The 13,693-nt window shown below is 48.0% G+C and overlaps 1 protein-coding gene across 1 annotated transcript in view; it reads right to left on the reverse strand.

The window, feature by feature from the left end:
- The window catches only part of LOC138657451 (oocyte zinc finger protein XlCOF22-like), an 86,533-nt gene that overhangs the window by 57,951 nt on the left and 14,889 nt on the right, over window positions 1–13,693 (reverse strand). The window lies entirely within an intron of this gene.

The raw sequence follows: 13,693 nt of genomic DNA on the forward strand, positions 1-13,693 counted from the left end.
GGATACATGGAAACCAACAATCTACCAAGTCCTAGAAAACGGACAAAACTAGATCTCTTCTTAGGAAAGTATCAACTTTGGTGTTTAGAAACTGAAGACGCAATGGCCTGGCTTCTTATAACATCCTAAAAAATAATTCACTTTTAACCCTTAGAACTTAAAAAACGGTAAACAGCAATTTCTGATTTTTACAACACCATTTTGTTTTTAGGGACCACCTCACGCTTGAAGTCACTTTGAGGGGCTTATATGACAGAGAATACCCAAGTGTGACCACATTCTAAAAACTGCACCCCTCAAGGTGCTCAATACCACATTCAAGAAGTTTATTAACCCTTCAGGTTCTTCACAGGAATTTTTGGACTGTGGAAGGAAAACACGGGTATTACATGCCTGGTAATGTGTTTTTTAATGAGACATGACGGCACCACGAGAGAGGGGATCCGCCCATCAAGGACAGGAAACCTTCAAGATAAAAGGGGCGGCTCCTCTCTCCACATCAGTTGTTTTACAGGAGTACGAGAGGTTTTCCGCCGGTTAGTGTACACATAAATAATACATCCTATACGGTTCTAATCACCGACACCCGAGGGAGTGTACAATACAAATAATGCACCCAACTAATGACGTGATCAACAGGGTGGGAATATAAGGGTGCCGTCATGTCTCATGAAAAAACACATTACCAGGTATGTAATACCCGTGTTTTTCCATCATACATGACGGCACCACGAGAGAGTTACAGAGATTTGTATTCTCTTCTAGGGAGGGATCACTGCTTGTAAACACTCTTCTCCCAAATGTGAGATTACAGGTAGCAGATAGGTCTAGCCTATAATGTTTAAAGAAAGTAGACGGAGAGGACCAAGTGGCCGCCTTACAGATTTGGTCGATGGTAGCATCTGCTCTCTCCGCCCACGACGTCGCCATGGCCCTCGTGGACTGGGCTTTCAGACCCTGTGGAACAACCCTGCCTGCACTACTATATGCTAGAATAATGGCCTCTCTCACCCATCTAGCTATAGTCTGTTTTGAAGCTTTAAGGCCCTTCCTTGACCCCTGGAATGAAACAAATAAAGCCCTCTGTTTCCTCCAGGATTTTGTCATCTCTAAATACTGTAGGATACATCTCCTGACGTCTAGGCAATGGAATCTCTCCTGTTTCTTGCTGCTAGGATTAGGACAGAAAGAGGGTAGGGTTATATCGTGAGCCCTATGGAATCTCGATACCACTTTGGGGAGATATGCCGGATCTAATTTTAATACAACCCTATCGTCCATAATTTGTGTGTAAGGGGGGGGGGGGTCAGCTGACAACGCGTGTAAATCCCCCACCCTACGGGCCGATGTAAGTGCCACTAACAAAGCGGTCTTTAATGTTAGTACTTTATCCGAAGTTGTATTTAACGGCTCAAAGGGGCTGTCAAAGCTGTCAACGCTAAATTTAGATCCCATGGTGGAGGAGTAGGGGATGGGACAGAGTCAGCTCTACCACAGGCTCGGATAAACCTCACCACCCACCTATTGCTTGCCAGGTCACTGTTGAATAAGGCTGCTAAAGCTGAAATGTGCACTTTGAGGGTACTAACAGCTAATCCCAGATCTAAGCCCTTTTGCAGGAACTCCAGTATTGCCGGGACCTCCCCTTCCCGTATTGGCCCTGAGCTGGAGAGGAGTTTCTTCCATATACTCCCATAGATCTTTGTCGTTACTGGTTTTCTGCTACTAAGCAAGGTGGATATTAAACCAGCTGAGAACCCTCCTTTCTCTAACAACGACCGTTCAAATGCCAGGCTGTCAAATGAAGCCCGGAATTCTGCGGGTGGTTGAAGGAACCCTGTGTTAGAAGGTCCTGGTCTTCCGGGAGTACCCACGGGTCCGTCACTGACATCACTCTCAGCCAGTAAAACCATGGTCTTTTTGGCCAGAAGGGAGCTATTACAATTACCCTGGCCTTGTCCACCCTGATCTTCTTCAGAACTGCTGGGATTAGACATATCGGTGTGAAGGCATACAAGAGACCTGACGTCCATTCTATACTGAAGGTGTCTACTGCCAACGGTCTGTCTGCTGGGTTCAGGGAGCAGAACGTCTGAACTTTTTTGTTGGCTTTTGAGGCAGAGAGGTCTACACTGGGTCTTCCCCACATGTGCACTATCCGTTGAAAAATGGACTTTTTTAGGGACCATTCTTCTTGCCTTAAGTGGTTCCTGCTTAAAAAGTCTGTCTTTATATTGTCCACACCACAAATATGCAGGGCCAATAATGAGAGGAAATGCCTCTCGGCTAGAGTCATGAGTCTTTTGGTTATGTGCATCAGTGACCGATAACGGGTGCCCCCCTGGTGGTTCACGTAAGCGACCGCTGTTTGGTTGTCTGATAGGACTCTCACATGATGCCCTGTCAAGTGTGGAAGTAACCTCCTTAGCGCTCTTTCGATTGCTAGGAGTTCCCACTTGTTTGAGAATAGATTTTTCTCCTCTTGAGCCCAGGGGTCTTGGACCAATAGTGTGTCTGAGTGAGCTCCCCATCCCCATGGACTGGCGTCCGTTGTGATTACTTTGGAGGCTGTGTATGTCCAGGGAACTCCTCTCGGAGAGGACTATCTGTAACCACCATCTGAGAGATTGGAGTACAGAGACCGGGAGGATGAGCTTCTGCTCTAGCTGCCCCTGAAGTTCCAGGTCATTCTGCAGCACACACCATTGCAGTTCTCTTGCATGGAACTGGGCACATTTTACTGCTTGTATGCAGGAGGTTAGGGACCCCAACACCGACATGGCTCTTCTTAAAGTCATCTCGGTTTTTTTAATGTTGTTACAATCATCTGTTTGATTTTTTCCTCTTTTTCCTCTGGGAGGCGACACTCCTGCGTCACGGAGTCTACCGTTATCCCCAGGAAATTCTGGACCATTGCTAGTTTGGATTTCTTGAGGTTCAGTTGCCATCCTAGTGTCTGTAGAGTGTCCATCACTATTCTGACCTGCTCCTGACAGTGAGAAAAGTTGTTCCCCACTATCAGGCCGGCTTCACACTTGCGAGTTTTACGGACGTAAGAGCGCAGAAACTATGTCCGTAAAACTCGCAAAACAAACGGCACAATTATTCTCTATGCCCCTGCTCCTATCTGCCGTATTAAACTAATCAGTATTATACGGCTTTCTACGGCCGTATAATAAAAAATAATTTTTAATAATGTGTTTGTGTATTTTTTTTTAACCCTTTACTAGTATTGGATTAATAATGGATAGGTGTCATAATTGACGCCTCTCCATTATTAATCTGGCTTAATGTCACCTTACAATAGCAAGGTGACATTAACCCTTCATTACCCCATATCCCACCGCTACACGGGAATGGGAAGAGAGTGGCCAAGTGCCAGAATAGGCGCATCTTCCAGATGTGCCTTTTCTGGGGTGGCTGTGGGCAGATGTTTTTAGCCAGGGGAGGGCCAATAACCGTGGACCCTCTCCAGGCTATTAATATCTGCCCTCAGTCACTGGCTTTACTACTCTGGCGGAGAAAATTGTGCGGGAGCCCACGCCAATTTTTTCCGCCATTTAACCCCTTAATTTACTAGCTAGAACGGCCAAATTTTGCATAGACACACTACTGACATTAATAGTGTGGAATATGCAAAAAAAAAAAATGGTGATATGAGATGGTTTACTGTATGTAACCATGTCTCATATCATGTCGGGTTTTAGGAAGGAGAAAGAAAAAGCCGGTAATTGAATTACCGGCTTTCTGCTACATCGCGCTGGATGAAATATTAATATATATACATATATGTGTCTACTGATTATATATATATATATATATATATATATATATATATATATATATATATATATATATATATATACACAGTATATATGTGTTGTTTTTTTTTTTTTTTTTTTTTACACATGGATCCCTTGTATATCCGTATGTCGGTTTTGCAAGCCTGCGATAAAAACACGCAGTACAGATGACATACGGATTACATACGGAGGATGCCATGCGCAAAACACGCTGACACACCCTGCCTACGGAGGAGCTACGGACCACTATTTTCGGGACTTTTCAGCGTATTACGGCCGTAATATACGGACCGTATTTTCATACGCTGAATGTGAAGCCGGCCTCAGGAAGTCGTCTAAGTAAGGTATTATCAGAGTGTCTTTTTCTCTGAGATGTGCGGTGACCTCTGCAATCAGTTTTCTAAATACCAGTGGGGCTGTTGCTATCCCAAAGGGCAGAGCCTTGTACTGAAAGTGACGCAACTGGGACCCCATCTGAACCGCCACCCTCAGGAACTGACGATCTTGTTGTCTGATCGGGACGTGATAGTAAGCGTCCTTTAGGTCTAGGACTGACATGTTACACTGAGGATACAGAAGTTTCACCGCTGATTTTATGGTTTCCATTTTGAAAGATGGAATTATAAGATATTTGCTGAGGCCTTTTAAAATTTATTATTGTCCTCCAAGAATTATCCGTTTTTTTATGAGAAAAAGGGAGGAGTAAAACCCTTCCCTCCTTTGGAACTTCTTCCAAGACGTGCTTGTCTAGGAGTGATATTATTTCCCCTTCCAGAATGTCTTGTTTCTCTTGGGAGGACTGTACCGGGGTCTGCATATATCTTCTTGGAGACTTTTAGGCCTGATCCTATAATCTGTCGGATCGATCCATGCGCTGGAGGAGATCCTCTCCCAGGCTGGAAGGAAGTGAGAGAGCCTCCCTCATACCTGAGAAGGACCGTCACTGGGAGGGTTTTTTGGTGTCTCTGGGGGACTTGCCAAAATAGAAACCTTTTCCTCCCCTGGATCGCTTGTCAAAGTTGCTCCTGTCTCGGTCTCTAAACTGCTGCCTTCGGAATTTTCGGCCTCTCTGAAAGGAGCGCCGAAAGGGCTGAAATGGCTGCTTTGGAAAGTTTTTCTTTTTGCCACCGGCTTTTTCCAACACCTCGTCTAATGCCAGTCCAAACAGGAAGTTCCCCTCACATGGCAAAGAGTAAAGTTTCATCTTTGCCTGTGTATCTCCTGGCCAGCATTTAAGCCATACCGCACGGCTAAAGCTGCTGACTTTGCTGCCAGTCTAGCGGAGTCTGCTGACGCCTCGGCTAGAAATACTGCCGCTACTCTCATAGCCGGTATTGCCTCTAGGATAGTCTCTCTGGGAACTTTTTGTTCTACCTGATCCTCCAGGTTATCTATCCATATTTTAAGGGATCTGGCTACACAAGTGGCCGCGATAGCTGGCCTTAGTGCCCCAGCCGAGGCTTCCCATGCGGTTTTTAGGCAACTGTCTAGAGGTTCTTTTAGAGAACCTAAATCCTCGAATGGCTTGGAGGATTTCCTGGCAACCTTTGAAATTGCCACATCAATCTTTGGAGCCCTGTCCCAAGATGAGGACGCCTCCTCCTCAAAAGGATATCTTCTCCTTAGAGAGTTAATTATCTGGGACTTTTTTCCGGTTTTTGCCATTCCCTTTTAATCAGTTCTTGTAGCTGTTCATTAATAGGGAATGACCTCCGTTTTTTCTTCTGCAGACCACTGAACATAAGTTCTTGGGCTGTCTTTTTTGCTTTCTCGTCTACCAGCCCCATGGTAGAGCGAACAGCTTTTATAAGCTCATCCGTAGCCTCCGCTGGAAAAGAATCCTCCTCTGACCTACTATCTGAGCGGCGGGCTGTATCTGAGTCCTCCTCTGACTCAGAGGAATCCCTTTGAGATGCTACTGAGGGGCTGGATCTGACCCTAGATCTGGCATCTGTGTCGGCTGTCTGTAATGCTTTTACAGACCTACAAACCTCTGATTGGATCAGTGATCTTAGGGTACCGTCACACTATAACATTTCGATTGCTACGACGGTACGATTCGTGACGTTCCAGCGATATCGTTACGATATCGCTGTGTCTGACACGCAGCAGCGATCAGGGATCCTGCTGAGAATCGTACGTCGTAGCAGATCGTATGGAACTTTCTTTCATCGCTGGATCTCCCGCTGTCATCGCTAGATCGGTGTGTGTGACACCGATCTAGCGATGCGATCCAGCGATGCGTTCGCTTGTAACCAGTGTAAACATCGGGTAACTAAGCGCAGGACCGCGCTTAGTTACCCGATGTTTACCCTGGTTACAAGCGTTAAACTAAAAAAAAACAAACAGCACATACTTACATTCTGGTGTCCGTCAGGTCCCTTGCCGTCTCTGCTTCCCGCACTGTGACTGCCGGCCGTAAAGTGAAAGCAGAGCACAGCGGCTGTGCTTTCACTTTCACTTTACGGCCGGCAGTCAGTGAGTGCGGGAAGCAGACTGCAAGGGACCTGACGGACACCAGAATGTAAGTATGTGCTGTTTGTTTTTTTTTAGTTTAACGCTTGTAACCAGGGTAAACATCGGGTAACTAAGCGCGGTCCTGCGCTTAGTTACCCGATGTTTACCCTGGTTACCCAGGGACCTCGGCATCGTTGGTCGCTGGAGAGCTGTCTGTGTGACAGCTCCCCAGCGACCACACTACGATTTACCTACGATCACGGCCAGGTCATATCGCTGGTCGTGATCGTAGGTAAATCGTATAGTGTGACGGTACCCTTAGGCTCTCCGTAAAGGAGGGTGCTTCCACCACTACCGTCTTGTTAATGCAATCCTGACACAGATTTTTATTCCAGGATGGTTTTAACGCTTTTTTGCATAAGGGACATTCCTTGTTTTTAGCCTTTGATTCACACTTTTTGGGGACCTCCTATACTCCACCCCCCAATGTATGTAAAAAAAGAGGGGAGAGACGGAGATAACAGAGAACAGACATTAGCGTGCTGGACTTTCTCGCAGTTCACTCACCACTCGGACGCTTTCAAAGTACGGGTACCGGATCCGGAGGTTGATTGGTTTTCTCCGTGTCTCCCAATGAGACCAAGGATCCCTCCTTGGTATGGCGATCTGTCCGTACGCTGTCAGAGCGGCTTCTGCTGCTGCCATGGCGGATCTGGCTCTTCTCACTTGAGAGAGACCGCCTCTCCTGCACCTCTTGATGTGGCATTAAATGTTCTGGCGAAAAACTCTCCATCTTACACACCACCACGTAACAAGAGTAGTCACTCTCAACCTGGCTTGGTTAGTGACACAGGGCAGCACTTCTGGTTCATTTAAATAGACTCACTTCCTCCCCCCCTCCCCTTTTTTTTTATGGATCACTTTGTGCTACAGTCAGGTGTATGTGCGCACCTGCATGTTATATGCAATCAATCACCTGGCTGATCCTGCCTTTGTAGTGGTCCAGCCTCCGTTGGCTGATAAATGCATCTGCGCTTTTTTCTATGCGCGCCGCCGGTAGTCACGTCCGGTGCGCGCCACTTAATCAACTATTCACCTGGTTGATCTCTGGCCGCTCAGCGCGACGCTTGCGTAATACAATCATGCCTGAGCACGCGCCCGGCAACCACATCCGATGCGCGTTCTAATTCGCTGATCACCTGGTTGATCCTGCCTCCGCTGGTCAACGCATCTAAGCGCGCACCCGGCCACTACTTCCGGTGCGCGCTGATGCTTTATGTCCCCCTTTGCACACACTAAGGTTCCGTGTGCCGACAGGTGCTGGGCGCATGCGTGCGCTTCCTTCTTCTGCCCGCGCGGTATACAGCGCCGGCCAAGGAGGCTTTTGGTCCCCCACATGGAGAACGGGGAAGGTCACCGTGGCGCCGGCTCCAGCTGCCCCCGGCGTGCCTCACGAGTATTCACCAGTGCCATGACCCCCGCAATACCGCCACCTCCATCCATTCCTCTGAAGGAAACACCACGCTATCTGCAGGTACCCCACATGTCGTCCAAGCTGTGAGGGGAGGGGGGTGACTGTACCATGTGCTCAACAGGGAGGGCATCAGTACCTCCAAGGAGTCTCTATCTTGCCCGGGCACCAATGTGCCTTACAGGCTGCATGGCCACTATGGGTCAACAGCGAGGGTACAAAGACTGTGGCCCCCGAGGACTTAAAAGTGACAGGTTCTGCAGCATCAGGGAGGATACACTGTCGTGGCCTCCGATGCTCCATCTTCACCCGGGCACTGCCTCACGGGCTGTGGCCATGCTTCGCTCAGGGGGGGCATGGATATACATGGCCCCCGAGGCGACTACCGGTACCTGGTGACGGGTGCAGCAAACAAATGTCTGCCCAAAGCCACCCAACGCAGGCATCCTCTTCTGTCTTCAGAAGTCTTCATCTTGAGGGTTCCCCATCAAGGACAGGAAACCAACTGATGTGGAGAGAGGAGCCGCCCCTTTTATGTTGAAGGTTTCCTATCCTTGAAGGGCGGATCCCCTCTCTCGTGGTGCCGTCATGTATGATGGAGAAAAGCATTAAGCTACTTACTGGTAGCGGCGTTTTTCGGAGGCCCATGACAGCACACGAGAGAGGGGATCCGCCCTTAAGGAACAGGAAACCTACAGATACAAAAGGGCGGCACCTCTCCCCATGCATCAGTTGTATTTCAGAGCCTGAGAGGACTGCCGCGGTTAGTGGTACACAAATATACAATATATACATTATATACATTTGAAACAAAATAACCCATTATTGTAATAAGACACCATACGTGAGATTTACATATTACGCTATATACATATCAGGAAGTGCTACCCCCACGTGAATAGGGAGGGAACTAAGGGTGCTGTCATGGGCCTCCGAAAAACGCCGCTACCAGTAAGTAGCTTAATGCTTTATTCGGACTCCCATGACAGCACACGAGAGATTTACAGAGATGTAAGCTACCTTAGGGAGGGACTATAGATTGTAGCACCCTTAACCCAAAGGAAAGATCAGAGGAGGACCCCAAATCCAACCGATAGTGTTTAAAGAAAGTGGAAGGGGATGACCATGTGGCCGCCTTACATATCTGCTCCACTGACACTCCAGATCTTTCTGCCCAGGATGACGCCATGGCCCGGGTGGAATGTGCCTTTAGGTTCTGCGGAGCTGGCCCCCCACCTGCTGTATAAGCTAGAGAGATAGTTTCCCTAATCCATTTAGCCAGTAAATATTTCGATACTCTAAATCCTTTCTTTGGACCTTGGAAGGAAAGAAGCAGTGCCCCATCCTTCTTCCAATTATCAGTAGCTGAAATATACTGAAGAAGAGATCTCCTGACGTCTAACGTATGAAGCTCCTGCTCTTTAGGATTAGAGGGATTAGGAATAAAGGACGGCAAAACTATCTCCTGTGATCTATGGAACCGTGTCGCCACCTTTGGCAGATATGCTGGGTCTGGTCTAAGGACTACTCTGTCTGACAAGATTTCAGTGTATGGAGGAGCTCTGGAAAGTGCCTGTATATCCCCTATCCTGCGAGCTGAGGTTATGGCGATCAGGAAGGCTGTCTTAAGTGTCAACATTTTGATCGAGGCCTCCTGCAGAGGTTCAAAGGGGGGTTTAGTTAGAGAGGACAGAACTAAATTTAAATCCCATGGAACTGTTCTGTCTTTATGCAGTGGTGTAGATCTACTAACTGCCTTCATAAACCTCGCTATCCAGTAGTTATTCGCTATATTACAGGAAAACAGGGCACCTAAAGCTGAGACCTGTACCCTAAGGGTACTAGGAGAGAGTTTCAACTCGAACCCCTTCTGTAGGAACTCTAGGATTTGTTGTACTGGCACCCCGTCTTGGATATTAAACTTTGAACAAGACAAGAACTTTCTCCAAGTCCTAGAGTAGATTTTCGTAGTTACTTGCTTTCTACTCTTTAGGAGCGTCTCCACCAAGTTTGGAGAGAAGCCTTTTCCCACTAATAGTGACCGTTCAAACACCATGCCGTCAAATGGAGCCCCGTCACTTGTGGATGGGAGATCGGTCCCTGCGAAAGCAAGTTCGGGATCTCTGGCAGTACCCAGGGGACCGCTACAGACATTGTCTTGAGCCAGGCAAACCAGGTTCTTCTGGGCCAAAAGGGGGCGATAAGGATGACTTTCGCTCGATCCTCCCTGATTTTCCTCACCACTAGAGGTATCAGGTTCAGTGGTGGGAAAGCATAGGCTAGTGGAAAATCCCATTTCATGAGAAACGCGTCTACCGCCAGGGGATTCTCCCTGGGATTTAGGGAGCAAAAAAGTTTTACTTTTCTGTTGTTTCTGGTGGCGAATAGATCCACCACTGGTTGACCCCATCTGCGGACGACAAGATTGAAAATGTCCTCGTTGAGAGACCACTCTCCCTGTTTTAACACATTTCGGCTGAGGAAATCTGCTGCCACATTTTCTTTTCCTTTGATGTGAAGAGCTGTCAAAGATAGAAAATTGAGCTCTGCCACCTGGAACAACCGATCCGTGATCTGCATTAAAGTTTCGGAACGAGTTCCCCCTTGCCGGTTTATGTAAGCGACCGCCACTCTGTTGTCCGACAGAATTCTGACGTGCTGGCCCTGCAGATATACGAGGAATTTTTTAACAGCGAGTTCAACCGCCAACAACTCTCTTTGATTTGATGAAAATGTTGTGAAGGGTTCCCACTGTCCCTGGACCACCATGTCCCCCATATAGGCTCCCACCCTGAAGAGCTGGCATCCGTGGTTATCACGTGGGTGACATCTATCATCCAGGGAACCCCTGCTGATAAATTTTGTTTATCTAGCCACCATCTAAGGGAATTCAATGTTATCGGCCTCAATGTCAATTTTCCATTCAATGCGCCTCCTAAGGCTCTGTCATGGAACAGGACTTCATTTTGTAAGGACCTGGTGTGGAACTGAGCCCACTTAACTGCTGGGATGCAAGATGTGAGTGACCCAAGTAGAGACATTGCTTGCCTAAGTGTCATGGAAGGTGTATTGATTGCTCTTAATACAAAACTCTGAATTTGGTCCATTTTCTCTATAGGGAGGAGACACTGCTGTGTCACTGAATTCAACATTAACCCCAGGAATTTTTGAACATTTAGGGGCTGTAATTTAGATTTTTCAAAGTTTATGATCCAACCCAACCGTTCTAGTTTGGTTTTAGCAATCTCCCATTGTGACAGACAATGATCTACCGAGTTACCTACAATGAGGAAATCGTCTAAGTAGGGGACTATAAGGATATTTGACTCTCTTAAATGCACCATAACTTCCGCAATTATTTTAGTAAACACCCTAGGTGCCGAGGTGATCCCAAAGGGGAGCGCTCTGAATTGAAAATGTCGAATCCTACCCCCCATTAGTATCGCTACCCTCAGGTATCGTTGGAAATCAGCATGAATGGGTACATGATAGTAGGCATCTTTCAAATCCACTACTACCATGAAACAGTTGTTGAAAAGCATTTTTATTGCCGAATTGATGGACTCCATTTTGAAAGTATGTTTCACCAAAAACTTATTGAGACCCTTAAGATTTATAATGGTCCTGTAAGATTTATCAGGCTTCTGGGTTAGGAACAGGGGAGAGTAAAACCCTTCCCCTGCCTGAGAATACGGCACTTCTACCAAAACATTTTTGGAACAGAGAGTCCTCACTTCCTCTTCTAGGGCGAATTGTTCAGTGGGAGATGAGCGCCAGGGTGTTAACCTAAATTTGTCCTGTGGAATATGAACAAATTCCAGCTTGAGACCATGGGAAACAGTGTCTTTTATCCAAACGCTGTTTGTGATTTTCGACCACTCTGCCGAGAAATGCAATAGTCTCCCTCCCACTGGAATTGCCAGTCATTGGTCTTGTTTTTTATTTTCCGTCTGGTTACGGCGAAACATGAGACCTGTACCTCGCTTTCGCCTATCCTCCCATCTAGGACGATCTCTCCCTGGTGAAAAGGCTCGCTTTCCTCCCCGGTTGAACCTTCTTTTGTTGAAGGGACGACGGTATGGATTGAACAGGTTGGGAAACTTTTTCTTATCATCTCCTGCTTTCTCCAGGAGTTCATCCAGGGTAGGCCCAAATAAATATTCGCCTTTACAAGGGATAGCGCAGAGCTTCGCTTTTGCCTGCATATCCCCCGGCCAGCATTTCAGCCATAGGGCTCTCCTTGCAGCATTAGAAAGTCCTGCTGCTCTAGCTGCCAACTTTACGGAGTCAATTGAGGCGTCTGATAAAAAAGCCGCCCCCTCCTGGATTACAGGTAATGCTGAGAGAATGGACTCTCTAGAGGCCCCTTGTTTTAATTGGGTCTCCAACTGGTCCAGCCAGACCATCATTGACCTTGCCGTGCAGGTTGAAGCTACCGCAGGTCTTAAGGAGCCAGCTGCCATCTCCCAGGTTCCCTTCAGGAAGGTATCCACTTTCCTATCCAGGGGGTCTTTAAGTGTTCCCATATCTTCAAATGGGAGAGAAGATCGTTTAGCTACCTTGGCAATTGCTGCATCCAGCTTGGGTGCTTTCTCCCAGTTACCTACTGCTGGGTCATCAAAAGGGTATCGGCGTTTTTGCGCAGGTGGTAAGGAGCCTTTTCTCTCAGGTTTCCTCCATTCCCTATTAATAAGATCTTGTATTTTCTCATTTAAAGGAAACACTCTGCGCTTCTTTTGCTCCAATCCACTGAACATCATTTGTTCTTTGGATAGTTGAGGCTTGGGTTCCGATATACCCATTGTGCCTCTGACCGCCTTTACCAATTTGTCTATCCTTTCTAGGGGTAGGCAAAACCGAGCAGCGTCTTCTTCCGAAGAGGAGGATGATGCTGCTGAATTGTCTGATTCTTCGGACTTGTCCTTTTCCACAGACGAATCAGATGCCCACTCAGTTCTCTGCCTAGAACCTCCTGACTGTGAAAGGTTTTTAAAAGACTCTTTAACCTCCATTCTAATCATCTCCTTGAGACTGGCCGTAATAGAGGAGGATTCTTCGGCTACCTACGGGGATAAGTAAGGTAGACTAGAGTGTAAAATCTACATGCTATACCCCCTCCCCTCCTTCCAGAACCTCACCGTCTGCTGGATACAGGGGTCACATAGTTTTTTAGGGTGTGAGTCAGGCAAGGGAACCCCGCAGATGGCACATTCCCTATGCTTCGCCTTACTGACGTTTTTCCTTCCCTGCATAAAACACATGAGGGGAGACTAGTCACTAAGTGAACTTTCTCGAAGATCACTTACCAGTGGCTGCTCACACCCAGAAATACCGAAGCACGAGGGGGATCCTTTTTGGCTGACCCTCCAGACCCCTGTCTGGAGGAGCTTCTGCGGCCCGAACCATCGCTCCTTTTTTCATGTTCCTTCTCCTTGGGTTTCTGGGATGCTTGTTCCAGCAGCACAACCTGCTGATCCTGATCTGAATCCATTTTCAGTAAATTGGAGCCAGAACCCGGGAACATGCTGCTGGAGCCGCCTTATAAGGCCCCTCCTTCGGTCAGCGCACCTTGCCCAGCTTGTTTGTTTAATTTTCCCGCCCCCCCGCAGCTGTGGGGAATCAATCGTCGCTCCGGAGGGATTGCGGCATGATCTCCGGTGGGCGCCGCCATCTTGGAGCCCCCGCGCATGCGCAGGAGCTCACCGATCCGGAAGACGTCGCCGGCTCCGCCCCCCGACGTCACCACAGCTTACAGCGCTTCCTGTCAGCGCTGCAGCTCTCGTGGAACGCCGAGGCCGGCCAGCTACGATCCGATCGGCGCCCCCCAGATGCCGCCGCGCTCCCCCCTGCTCCAGAGAGACCCACAGCCCACGGGAAGGGCGACTTACCAGACGCTGGCCCCGGAGACCGGACACCCCCTGGCGACCGCTCCTCGCTGCCTAGTCACCGCCGTGCCGCCCTG

This window comes from Ranitomeya imitator, chromosome 1 (genome assembly GCF_032444005.1).
Source record: "Ranitomeya imitator isolate aRanImi1 chromosome 1, aRanImi1.pri, whole genome shotgun sequence".
Classification (NCBI taxonomy): domain Eukaryota; kingdom Metazoa; phylum Chordata; class Amphibia; order Anura; family Dendrobatidae; genus Ranitomeya; species Ranitomeya imitator.